The sequence below is a fragment of the Dermacentor silvarum genome, chromosome 8 (assembly GCF_013339745.2).
Source record: "Dermacentor silvarum isolate Dsil-2018 chromosome 8, BIME_Dsil_1.4, whole genome shotgun sequence".
NCBI lineage: Eukaryota > Metazoa > Arthropoda > Arachnida > Ixodida > Ixodidae > Dermacentor > Dermacentor silvarum.
Window position 1 is genome coordinate 64,554,165 of NC_051161.1, and position 13,602 is coordinate 64,567,766.

At 45.3% G+C, this 13,602-nt stretch overlaps 1 long non-coding RNA gene across 1 annotated transcript in view; it reads left to right on the forward strand.

The window, feature by feature from the left end:
* LOC125947550 (uncharacterized) overlaps positions 1-4,965 on the forward strand; it is a 76,929-nt gene extending 71,964 nt beyond the window's left edge. Inside the window, exon 3 of the long non-coding RNA XR_007468376.1 lies at positions 4,780-4,965. This is a non-coding gene — a long non-coding RNA (uncharacterized LOC125947550). The remainder of the gene's footprint in view (positions 1-4,779) is intronic.
* Positions 4,966-13,602: the final 8,637 nt, after the last annotated feature.

Genomic DNA, 13,602 nt, shown 5'->3' on the forward strand with positions numbered 1-13,602 from the left:
AATGATATTAGCTTTATCAGCTGTATAAACTTGGACATGCAGCAGCATCGGCAACACGCAGAAATGTTGTCGACGCCATCGGCGTTTTGCCCGCGTTCGCTCAAAATGCGTGCGGCGTTGGTGACTGTTGCCGGAGCCTCTGATATAAATAGGCACTGCGTGCCGCAGCTAAACGTCGCCTCCCTTCCCTCCCCCTCCCCCACGGCCTCTCGCTCGTCGGGAGAAGGCGCGTTTGCTCTACATACATGGAGATTGTGAAGGAGAACAGAGACGCCTACTTCTGCAGCCCTTAAGCGAGCACGGCGCAGAACGCGCGTTTGTTCTCCGCCGTGCGTTCACTCCCCGTGAAAGACGCGCCCCTCGCGCCCTTTCACTCGCACATACAGCGTTCGGTGCGCGGCGACGATTTCTTCTCCAAATGACGTCATACGGAACCTCACGGCGACGGCGACGCCGACGGCAGAAATCTGCTTTTGAGTGTCCATATAATTGCTATCGCAATAAAATGAAAGAGCGAACGCGGAGCGGGAGAGGAAAGACGGCGAGAGTGACGGAAGCGTGAGGAGAAAATTAGAGGAGGAGAATATGGCGAAAGGGTAAGGAGGAAAGCGGCAGTGCAGCGCAAGACGTGTCCTGCGGCGATCTCGCTGCGAGATGGCGCCAGAGTAACGAGAGTCGTCTGTTCACCGATGACGCTCGCATGCGGCGAGTGCGTCGAAGCAAAGCGCTGCATGAGTAGAGGTCTGTCTGCGGCGGCTGCTGTGAATCGCGCCCACGCGTCACCCACGCGCTGACTCTCGCGAGTTCCCGATTAGCGAGGCAGTCGCGACACACTTCGCTCCGTTTCCAACGTGCCGCACGAGGCAGATTGTCCGCGCACACCAATATCTCGCGAAATGAAAACACGTATAAAGCTGCGCTCAAATTTCGCATTAGGGAGTATCGTCATCGTCGGTGTTTTTAGTGTCGACTCTCTTATTCTAGAGCAATTCACGATGTGTAATTGTAACGGGCATGATTTATTTTATTGTGGTAGGAATTATACAGACATACGAGGCACATTTTTGCTGTGGTCGCTGCCGTGCCGTCACATTATCGACGATGCATACGCGGCCGCTTGCGGAGTAGGTCCCCCCCCCCTCCCTTACCCCCGGTGTGTTTGGCTGAAAAAACGACCTTACCAAGTGGGCGCACCGTCGCGATCAACTCAATCGGTTTTGTAGTGGAGACAGGGCAGCGTTCTGCCTCCTACTGCTATCATGAACGCTGGGCGCACACGCACTAGCGTACGTGCTGAGCAGTGTGCATACCACATCGTGGTCCATAATACACTGTTCTTACTGGGAACGGGTAGCAAACGTCAAGCTAGACCTATCTAATAGATTGCGTTATTCTTATGACGTACCATTCCATTGGAGACGCCAATGCATAGTCGACAATCCTGTGAAGCTTTTGTGAACACATGAACGCTTTAGAAAAAGCTCGAGATGAATTTCCTGCAATGTATACATATTGCTCAATATTAACGCGGGTTACGTATCACTAACGTGGTAGTTACAGCGCTGCTAATGCGTTGTCTAAAGCTTTCGTGCGCTCCTTACTATCATCTTTAACACACTGATTCATTAACAGTTCATCAGCTGGCCAGTACTCATCATTCGAACAGGAATTTTAATTGGAAAATGGCTTGGCCACATATTTTGTAAACCGAAAATTCTGCACTTGTGCGTAAGGTCCTGTGCTCTCAAGGTTTACATTGGTGTCCTTGACAAGACCGCAACAAAAGTTGAGCAGTAAACCTCCTTGGTTTACTGCGTGTTCCGCTCGGACCGCTGTGTGGACCATGGTGGGGTCACGACTGCGCTGGAACGCGAGCACAAGCGTTCGATGAAGCACAGCATTGGTGGGATATGCGCACAGCTGCTCAGCGAAGTTCGCTTCTCTGCAGACCTTCTATCGTTCCTCGCATGTGCGTGCATACGCTGTCGTTACCAGGACGATGGCAAAGGTGATTTCGCAACAAAAGTGAAACACTGATTTCTAGATTTTTTTATGAACTCTATAAACTGAGCGTCTGATGTCGGGAGAATTGAAAACTGCCGTTCGATAGTTAAGCGTATAGTAGAGTTTTATTGAACAGTGTACATGGAATGTTTACTTAACGCGGGTGCATATGGGCCGCTTCTATACTGGGTCGGTCTTATTTTTTCTCTTGTTTACCTTTTTTTTCGGACGTAATATGTTTGGTTGTGATATCTGTGGAAGTATTCACGGGGAAATGGGCAGTCACAAGTTCCCATATCTGTGTATTGCGATAGCCAGCCTACCTTCACATATGTGTGCTGCTAATAAACAACAAGCGGCGCACGAATCGTACCGAGGTGTCGTGATTGTGCTGCGCTGCTTGCTGATGTAACGACATGTGATGGCGTATTGCGCTGACGCGTTTCATGTTTCGTGTGCTCATGCGTGATGCAATGTGATCGTGTCACGAAAAATTACCAAGTGTACGTACTAACTTTTTACTATACAGGGTGTTCATTTTTAAGTTTTACGGAATTTTTAGAAATCGCTTGGGGCAGGTAGCATAATTATTATCATTGAGCGGAGTTATTCGATGAGGCGGACATTATTAGTGAAACACATATTCAACCAATTAACAAAAATTCACTAATTCACTTCTTAGTTAATTATTTATGACACATATTGCAATTTACGAATTGTAGCCGGTGAGCTTGTCAGGCGTATCCACTTGGAATGAATTTCCAGAATGACACCAGTTTGGAGATATGCGTTATCAAACTCGCCGTAAAAATGCACTGTTGTTCCACTTGTTTTTTTTTTTTAAAAACCAAAATGTTGTTTTATACATTGATGCAGAAAAGTACTGGAACGCCCATGTATTTCGTCCCACACTTTGTGAAATAATATCTCGAAACTGGTGTCATCCTGGAAATTCATTTCAAGTGGATGCGTCTTGAAAAGTCACCGGCTACAATTCGTAAATTGCAGACGGTGACTTTGTGTCGTAAAGTCATTAACGAAAAAGTTAATTAGTGAGTTTTTGTTAATTAGTTGAATATGCGTTTCGATTTCTCGTGCTACTAATGTCCGCTTCTTCGAATAACCCAGCTCAACGAAAAGAATTATGCTACCTGCCACAGGCGATTTTTAAAAAAAATTCCGTAAAGCTTAATTTTCAACACCCGGTATAATCTTACCGTTACCATAGTCCGCTGTTACTAATCAAAAACGCAGGAACACACTTGTCGCTTGCTAAGCTTACGTGATACTCACATTTATAGGTATTATAACCTTTTTAATGTGTTGAAAGAGTGCATATCCGACCCTGAACTTAAATCACATGGTTGGTACGCATCACGTATGTTTCACTAAAGAGGGTTACAGTTAAAACGTGAATAATTTTCTTAAATGTAGTGGTACGTTTTCGAATAGTAAAAGACTAAATAGAAATAAATAGGATTATTCGAGAACTTTTGCCATTGATTATTGAATCGATTACGAACATAACTTCACATAAACGAATGAATGAATGAATGAATGAATGAATGAATGAATGAATGAATGAATGAATGAATGAATGAATGAATGAATGAATAAGTAAATAACGCGCTACTTCATCATGAACACGGTGAAGTTCATTAAAGAATATTAACCACCGTGGTGGCGTAGTGGCCCTGCTGTTGCCAGCGGAGGCGGACATCGAGGCACCCTAGCTGTTGCGCGGCTAAGCCCGAGGTTGCGGGATCGAATCCCGGCCGCGGCGGTCGCATTTTGATGGAGGCGAAATGCAAGAACACCCGTATACTGTGCATTGGGTGCACGTTAAAGAACCCCAGGTGGTCAAAACTAACCCGGAGTCCCCCACTCCAGTGTGCCTCATTATCATATCGTGTTTGTGGCACGTGAAACCCCAGAATTTAATCTAATTTTAATTTCGAACTGTTGTAAGAAATTTACTGACTGCCTAAGGAAGAAACATCACTGATCAGCAACTAAATTCAATATATTAGGATAGGGCACGCTTGCCCGAGAACTCCCCAAGTCGGTGCCCTGGAGAATGATTTGCAATGACGGTAGATATGGATTAACAAGTCCCATTTCAGGCGTTCGTGCAATGTTTTTATTTTTCTCTTAACAAACAAACAACAACAAAAAACACGTTATGAATTAATGAAACGTTTATATCTCATACTATTCGTCAACAGCCGCATATTCGAAAAATTTGGCTATAAGAAATTTTCGAATCGATTACATACGACTCGAATAACAAACGACATTTCGATTTGTATTCGAGATTTCCAGTATTCGCGCAATTCTGTACTTTGAAAACAACGAAACTCGGTGCGGTCTTGAGTAAGTGCCATCGCCCCCTGATATTGGGCACCCCCTCTGCGACTCGCCCTTCCTTCTTTCCCTCTACTTCTTCGTTCCCGCTCGACCGCTGCTCCATCTGTACGAAGAAGAGAGACTCGTTCCGTACAAGTCCTCAGCTCTCGCTCGCCAGGGAGAGCTACGTCGCACGCTCATATTGCGAGCGTGTGCGCCGAGCACCGTCTTTAACGCGAATACCGTGTATACCCGTGTAAGAGCCACACCTCTTTTGAGGTGCGGATCTTACTCGGGGGTGAGCCATATCGGCCCAATTTGGCACCCGTGCGTAATCTCGCAACTATTTTGTACTAAAAGAGCAAACATTGTTTTCATAATGTATTTTTTTTTTCATGCATGGACGCCACACATCTGGTGTCCGCCTAGTCATCACCTCTGGAGTCGCTGTTCAGGCTTGGTTCACCAGGACCCTGGTGGATATAGTCATTCTCCATGCAATCCACGGCGTTAAATATGCTCATGACATTAAAAATTTTAACGAAATTGTGCGAAGACACCGCACCACACGCCGCGCTCACAGAATCGCACTGCAGGCAAGGTGCAGCGATGCTCTCCTCTTTCGATCAAGCCCGATCCGGATCGAAATTCTCGAGCCAATGACGACCGCGAATTTCGATCCGGATCTGGTTTGATCGCGATCAAAAGCGTCCCGTGTGACACCCATTTAAGCTGCATTCCTGAGGATAGGAAACTATGAGTGTTTAAGCAAAATACTGTCAGACGGAATTAAATGCAGTGTTTGTTTATCGTAAATTTCTAAGTGAGCATTTTTGACTCGGAAATAGAGCGACGTGAGTATGATAGAACCTCGTTTCGAATGTCGTATTGGGCTTTATTGCATTATTGCAGTTTGCAGTAGAGAAACAGGTAGGAAAAGTTGTAATTGTTTAGTTGAGTGGGCACGGGAGAGCGGCGACAATGCGATCGTCGTTCATGAATCCCGGCCTTTTGTTTCTTCGTGCACATTAGTGACGCAACCGCCCTCTATTCTAAACGCACCACTAATGTTTGTTTGCTACTTCTCCCGTGCTGAAGTGTTCTTTGCGCGACCTTGCACGAGTGTGAACTTGTGGTGAAACTTTTGCTAAAGTGTGGCGACGTTTCGTTTAAGTGAACCTGGGCTCTCTCCAGCAGATTCTAGCAGTAAAAGAGTATATTTTTTATCCGCTATAGCAGCTCTTTCGCACAAGTTTGACACGAGCCATCATAAAGCGATGCATGCTCTCGAGGCATTGAACAGTAATCAGGAGGTGCTCACGATTAAGGTTTCCAACCTGACATCTCGTTTGGCGCCGTTGAAAAATCTGTCGAGACGCTTGAAAACAGTCCGGATCACATGTGCACGCACATATATTCAGTGCGTAGTTGCAGCGGCTGTGAGTAGAGAAAGCGCGGAGATGCAGTCGCGACTGGACGACCTCGAGGACCAATTATGAAGGGCGAAACTTATTTTGTTATGGGATCCCAGACAGCGCATCTGAAAACTGGACTCAGCCGTAGAACTATGTGCTATTTTCTATCCCGTCAGTTAGAACTAGATTACACTCAGGGACAAATTTCAAGAGCGCACTGATTAAGTAGTTTTGTTGCAAATAAAACGCGGCCAATTGTAGTACAATTTTTGTCATGCAAGTTAAAAGACAGCATTCTTTTTCAACGCAGCAAAATGAAAATTTCTGGAATTTAAATAAGCGAACATTTTTGGAAGAACACGTGACAATGACACCACAAATTAACAGAATTCGGCAAAGCAAGTGACTGACCGTTCTCGCTGCATTATAACGAACACTTCTGTGATGACAAATGCTGCGTATATTGCGCAACTACTCAATAAATATGTGAAGTCGAGCATGGCCGTGTCACGCAAGCGCACAATATAAGAATGCTACGTCTGCAAGGTAGGCCACTTACAGTTCAGCCTAGCTAAGCCTTGTTCAGAAACACGATAACGTGTCCATACTGTTCACGAATGCAAGAAGCGTCCTCAACAAAGCGTGCAACATTATAGTCCGCAGCTGACTCTTTCTCTGCTAATATTATTATTTTTAACAGAGACCTGGCTTTCTGGTAAAGATAAAGACCGTGAGATATTCGATTGCAAAACAACTTACATTATCTACAGATATGATCGCGATTTTCGCTCTGGTCATGGAGTACTCGTTGATGTCAGTGACTAGCTTATTTCCTCTTACGTGATTGTTGCATCACCTTTAGAAGTTGTGTGCACTCGTGTACACCTGTCATATTGGGACATTATCGTCTGCGTATTTTAGTGGCCTCTGACTGCATCACCGACGTTTTCCAATGAGCTTCGTGACGTTCTTGGCATCTTGATTCTCAGGTTTCCCGATTGTGCATTTTTCTGATTGGGTGACTTCCATTTCCCCAATATCATCTGGAGCCGTGACTCTGTCACTTGAAAGCAGACTTCTTATTAGTGCACTCAGTTGCTCAATGTATGTAATGACTTAAACTTTGCCAAGTTGGTTTTACAACCTACAAGAACCACTGCATCTTCATCCTACATCCTGGACATAATCCTCACTGCCACACCTGACTAATTTTCTCGCCTTACTTATCTTCCTGGTATGATTGATCACCTAATGATTCATTGCACTTTCAAAGCGCAGACTTCATCTAAGAAAGCCCTGAAAATTAATTCTTGATTGCCCCAAAGCTGATGTCGCTGCGATTACAGCACAGTTGGAGCCGTTCGTAATTGAATACATGTGTAATTTTTCCCAGCGTTCATTTGAGGAAAAATGGTGGATTCATATGGATAACTTGCTGTCGTTAACTGCCCAATACACACCGCAGAGAAAAATTACCGGCTAACCCTCGATCATCCTTGTTTACTCCTTCATTAAAGCGCGTGTGTAACAGAAAGAAGTGGTTGTTTCAACGTGCTAAACTCACCATGAACGCGAATCACTGGACTCTCTCTATATAAGGAATATCGTACTGCGATTGTACGCGCTAAAGATTCGTTTTTGAGCACCACATTGCCAGCGATCCTGACAACGAAGAAGAAGAAGAACGTAAACTTTATTATCAAATCAATCAGATTTGAGTCCGGCGTATCTTTAGTGGGTCTGGGCACCCGCCGCGGACGCGGTTCCGAGACCTTGTCTCGAAGTGGCTTCCTCGGCTCGCTGGACGGCCCAGAGTTGTACTGTCAGGCTCGAACCACGCAAATTATAGAACTTTATCAGCGGCTCGAAACGGCTTGACGTCAATGCCATTGTTCCCCCAGACCAGTTTTGCACGGTGTTAAATAATGTTTTTGCTTCTTCTTTTTATAAGGCCACCACAGTTTGTCATTTGCAGTTATCGGCTCGCAGTTATTTACCCATCGATCCTAATGTTATAGATTGTTTCGGTGTTGGCAAATTGATTAGGAACTTGAAGATTTCTTTATCGGCAGGCCGACTCAGTTGATCCATGTAAATATACTGAAAAATGGCCGAGGTGCATTCGTCTGTTATCATGTGTGCTATTTTTTTCTCAGTCTTCGGAATACGGTACTCCGCCTGGCGACTGTAGGGCAGGGAAGGTGGTTCCCGTACAAAAATCAGGTATTACCCATTGACCTGAGAATTACCGTTCAATATCGCTCACAAGCATCCATTCTAAAATATTTGAACATATCCTATACTCTCACCTTATCGGATTTTTCCAGGATAATTCTTTTTAACAACTGTCTGCACGGTTTCAGGAAAACGTTCTCTTGCGAAACACAGCTACTGTCCTTTGTTAGCGATCTTTTCATGTATAGTGATTCTGGGTTTGGCGTTGACTGTATATTTTGATTTCGCTAAAACTTTTGATCTAGTCTCATATGTACTCATTTCCAAACTTGGCAAACTTAATCTTAAAAGAAATCGGCTCTAATGAATTAAATACTTTCTTTCTAACCGTATTCACTACGTATAAAATCTCACAACCGTTCATCTGATGCCTCTTCTTTTTTATCTGGTTTTGCGCAAGGACCTGTATTGGACCCTATACTTTTTTATTATATAGTATTGACATTCTTGACTGCATTACTTTTTCAGATATTAAACTTTTCGCTGATGACTGTAATTTAACAGAAAATAACCAGCTACGCTGATCTTTAGAAAATTCAAGCAGACCTTGGTAGTTTATCATCATGGTGTGATAAATGGCTTATGTGGGTGAACATTAAAAAATGCAGAAGCATGACAGTAGAGCACCGTACTGCAGCTTTGACAACTGCACGTATCATCTCAGCACCATGACATTAGAATATGTATTATTTTTTTACAAATATCTTTGTATTCATATCCCCAATGATCTTTCATGGCACGCACACGTCGATTCCGTCATCAGTAATATAATTCGTGCGCTTAATTATTTACGCTGCAATTTTCTCACACGCCATCGTCATTAACATGAAAATTATGCAAAACGCTTGTTCGTCCAAAGTTCGAATATGTATCTTCCATCTGGCACCAGAGCCAATCAATGGCTTATCATTGTCATAGGATCAGTCCAGTATCCGTGCTGCTCCCTTCATTTTATCAATTCATTAGCGCCATGACAGTGTTTCATTAATAAACAAAAAATTACACTTGCTTTGCCCGATCTTTCCTCGCGCCGTAAATTATCCCGTTTACGCTTGTTTCATAGGATGGACTATTTTAAACCTGTCCTCAAACGTGATCTTTTATCTCACTCTGGCCCATGTCTCGTCTCGCCTGGATGATAACTTCAAAGTTTTTGTACCGCCATGTCGAACTAACTTATATAATGATTCTTACATACCAATGACCAGCATCCATGGGAACCCCTTCCTGCTTCTGTCGCCGCTATCGCCGACGCGAATAATTTCAGAACTGCTGTTACCAATGCATTTTGTTAATCACGCTTCCTTTTTCTTGTTTAGTGTTGGGTGTTGCACTTAAAAAGGTGGATTTCCTCTCCTTCCTGTAATGCCTTCGGGTCCTGGTAGTACTTGAAATAAATAAATAAACAAATAAACAAACAAACAAACAAACAAACAAACAAACAAACAAACAAACAAACAAACAAACAAACAAACAAACAAACAAACAAACAAACAAACAAACAAACAAACAAACAAACAAACAAACAAACAAACAAACAAACAAACAAACAAACAAACAAACAAACAAACAAACAAACAAACAAATAAATAAATAAATAAATAAATAAATAAATAATGTACTTGGAGGGGTTAGCCTAGCTACTCTTGACATGCTACTCTAAATGTAGTGTATGATGCCCAGAGTCAGGCTAATATCATTATAAAAAAAAAAAAAGGGGGGGGGGGTGGCCTTAAGATTATTACAGAGGAAAGAAAAGGGGGCTTATGCTTACTCACTTGCTCATGTAAGCACGTGCTTACAAGCCTACGAAAGCTTTTGTGGGATCGTTTTCGCGAGCAGCTCCGGAGGAAAGCACAGGCCCACATTAACAGTGACCAGAAGTGAGAAGAGCAACACTCGGGAGGAACGGAAAGGTTGGAACCACACTTTATTATTACTTGAACTGAAACACGGAGATGAGAGAGTCTGAAACAGGATGGCAGCTGCCTCTTGACGCTCCTCTGTTGCTTACCCCCCCCCCCCCCCCTTTTTTTTTTTTTTGATGATCCGTATTTTGCGCTAGAGACAACATGTTCAGCAGCTAGGCTTAGACACGAACTAGCTCAAGAACAAGTTCTTGTGGGATGACACGAGTACGGATGACAGCGGTAGCGGATGACATGCGAACGTTCTCGTCGCCTGAGGCTATTAGCACTCTGTGTCACGTGGACGAAGGCGATGTATGATGCTTGTCGAGGGAAGAACGTTGCACAGAGATAGTTAATATTCGCATTGATGTCATTGTTCTTATATGTTCCATTGCTTCATCTCCTTCTAGCCGAACGCCTTGAGCTGTAACTATAAACCTCTGCTCTAGGCTAGTCTTATTACTCAAACAGTTTGGAAAATTGCTTCGCTGCTTTTCTATAATTTTTGTTTACTTCTGACAACCATTGGTCCCCTTCCTTCTAATCTTCTCATTGATCAAATGGCACGCTTCCCTTCTACAGTTTAAGAAGTTATCCCATTTTCTGTCTACTTCAGTTCACCCCTCTGCTTTGAATATCTGTGTTCCCTGGATGCTTCCTGACGTTTCTCTGTGACCTTCTTAACCTCCTCATCCCACCAGCTCTCGGGTTTACGTCTTCTGCTCCCTCTGGGCATGACTCGTACCTTAGCAAGCTCTAGCTCAAATAGCCCTGTTAAATTTGCATATGTCCATTCTGTTTTAGTATCCTCTGAAATTACTTCCTCATTTTGTTGGGTTTGCTATTTCCAGCTGCTTTTCCGAGTAAAATATCCCACCTGGTTGTTCATCTTGCCTCCTACCTACATTCATTTCTCTTCGAAAACTAACCTGAATACGTTTGTGATCACTACCTAGACTTCTGGAGCCATATCCATCTATGTTCATAACCTTTAGCCTATCATGCATCCTATGTGACATTAGTGCATAATTTATTGTCGACTGCAGGCTCCCTACCTCCAATGTTATGTGCCCTTCACACTTCTCAGTACTGTTACATACAACTAAGTCATGCCTTTCACACATATCCAGCATCAGGTTGCCTGTTGAGTCTGTGTACCCGTCCATGTCTTCTATGTGTGCGTTCATGTCTCTTAGTATAATTATTTCGCGCCCTCCTCCTAGCTCAATAATGTCACTTGATATGCATTCCAGCATTTTTTCTTGTTTTCCTCTTTGGCATTTGCCCCTGCCCACAGGTATACAAAGCCAAAAAGTGTCTCTTTTCCTGCCACTTTCCTTTTTAGCCATAAATGCTCCTTGCATTCCTGTTTGACCCTTTGCCTATTCATACCTTTATGAATGAATGCCCCAATCCCACCCCCTTTTCTGCTGCCCTCTGTTATATTGCAATATTCCCATGCATAGTCAGGATTACAGGGTGGTTGCTTCATGTCCCTAAGATGTGTCTCCACAAACCCGTATACCATTAGGTTTTCCTGCCTTAGTTGCTCGTCTATCTCCTCCCAATTCAGCCTATTCCTGGCACCTTGCATGTTAATACACCCTATGTGAGAATAACCTTGCCCCTAGTGCTTACGTCTATTTCTTCTCCTACAGACTCTACGTTTCTTGAATATTGGGGCCTGTCTGGGTCCGTCTTTGTCTACACTGGTGGCCTCAGGGCTCTGGGTCCCCCCAAAAAAGCCGTAGCTTGGCGCCCTATCCTACTACCTACCCTCCTGCCCGTGGCACCACTGTAGTGAATGTCATCCTGTGCAAAAGGGTGGGAGCCAGACTCGTACACGTCCCGGTTTACGTCCATTACACCGTACCCAAGTGGTCGGCTCAGACCCCTAATGACCCGGTTAGCTTCAACCACACTCCGTTCCATCCCGCTAGCCTGGCCCTGGACCTTTGGGATTGTGCATATATGTTCACATGCACCTTCGCAGAGGCTTCTCTGAGTTTACGCAACCCAACCTCTAACTGTCTCTTTAGGGTCTGGCTCCTTCCCTTCAGCACATCGTTGAGACCAGCATGGATGACGACCAGGTTTTCGTGCTCCATGTTGTCCCATACCACCCTCTGAGTTTTTTTCCATTGCGTCAACCATGCACTTCCCTGACTGGGACTCCACCCTCATCCGCCGGTCTGTCTTCAGTTTTGTAAGGACGCCCTCCTCAACCCTCGCTGGAGTCCCCCACTACCAGGACCCTTCGCTCTACACGTTCGCCTCCCGCCTGCGATTGCTGTCCTCCAGTTCGGGCTAGCTGGCCCTCCACCCGCCGTACGCCACTGTCACGCGGCGACGGGCTCCCTGCCGCTCGTGCCGCCCCACCTTAAGCCTGCCGCGCCTACATCGCTGTAGCGTTGTGGAGCCCCCGTGCTGCCGTGCTGCCGCCGGCTCTCGCCTGCAGTTATATGGCCCCTACGTGTCCTTTCCTGCCTTTCCCTTTGCTCTCATTGCATGCCTCTGCCTGAGACTCCGCTCTGTCCCCGCCGTCCGCCTCACGCTGCTCCGACCCGGGGTTACGCGCCGCCTGTGCCATTAGCGCCTCCACCCGCTCTTCCAGCTCGGCCCGCTTTTTCCCGTTCTTCTTGAAGCTCGCCAGCTATTCTCTCTACCAGGTTGACCTCGGCCTCCTCCCTGTCAAGCATCGCCGATCCGAGTTTCGAGCTCAATCCTCCGCTCTCGCTCCACCTTCAGCTCCCCTTTGAGCTCCTCAACACAAGCTGCCCATTGGATAGTCCTACGAGGGGCTCATACCTAATGGCGGAAGTTGTATATTTAGGAACACAGCCAATGCCCCAAGTTGCTGTCTACTCGGCAAGACGGCATTCGCAAAGCGGGTGAATAAGAGAGAGAAAGAGATTAATGAGATGAGAAAGGCAGGGAGGTTAGCCGTAAGATAGATATCCAGTTTGCTACTCTGCACTGGGAAAGGGGAGACAGAAGATTTTTTAAAATGTGCGGGGGAAATAGGCACGGAAAGCTTCGCTCTAAGAGAGCCGGAGACATACTGAGAGCTGCTTCTGTAAGGCGCACAAAGCTAGCCTGCCTCTAAACCGAGGGGATGTTGGAAAGACAGAAAATGATAGAAGAGGAATCGTTAAGAAAATGTGGTTGATCCCTCTTATATAGGAATCGGTATAGAACACGAAAGTGAAACGTGTCTTCACAGAAGTAGTGTAATGTTTATTGCACATTGATATATAATGTCTATTGGTGTTTTGTGGCTAAAGCGCCCTTAGGCGTTGATGCACCCACGCTGACGCCTGGTGGCACGTCTCCTCCATCACGACTACCAACGTCGATGACCATGAGCAACCGTCGTGCATATGGAAGCTGCACTACGCTGCACACGCTAGCACAACGCGAAAGACGAAGCACGTAACTGACACACTAATACAACGCGCAAGACAAAGCACGTAACTGAATCGTCACCGAGTCAAATCAGCGCGTACAGAGCGTCGTAATTGCAGCCTCCGCGATCAACTTCAGAAACATTTTCAGAGCTAATTGCGGAGGCCACGCTCCGCTGTGCTGAGTACGGTGAACGCCACTACCAACGCCACCTAGGTGGCGTTGGTAGTGCTTCTTGATGCCAGCGTCCCTTCGAATGCTGGCATCGAGGCGTCGTAGTGCTGAGA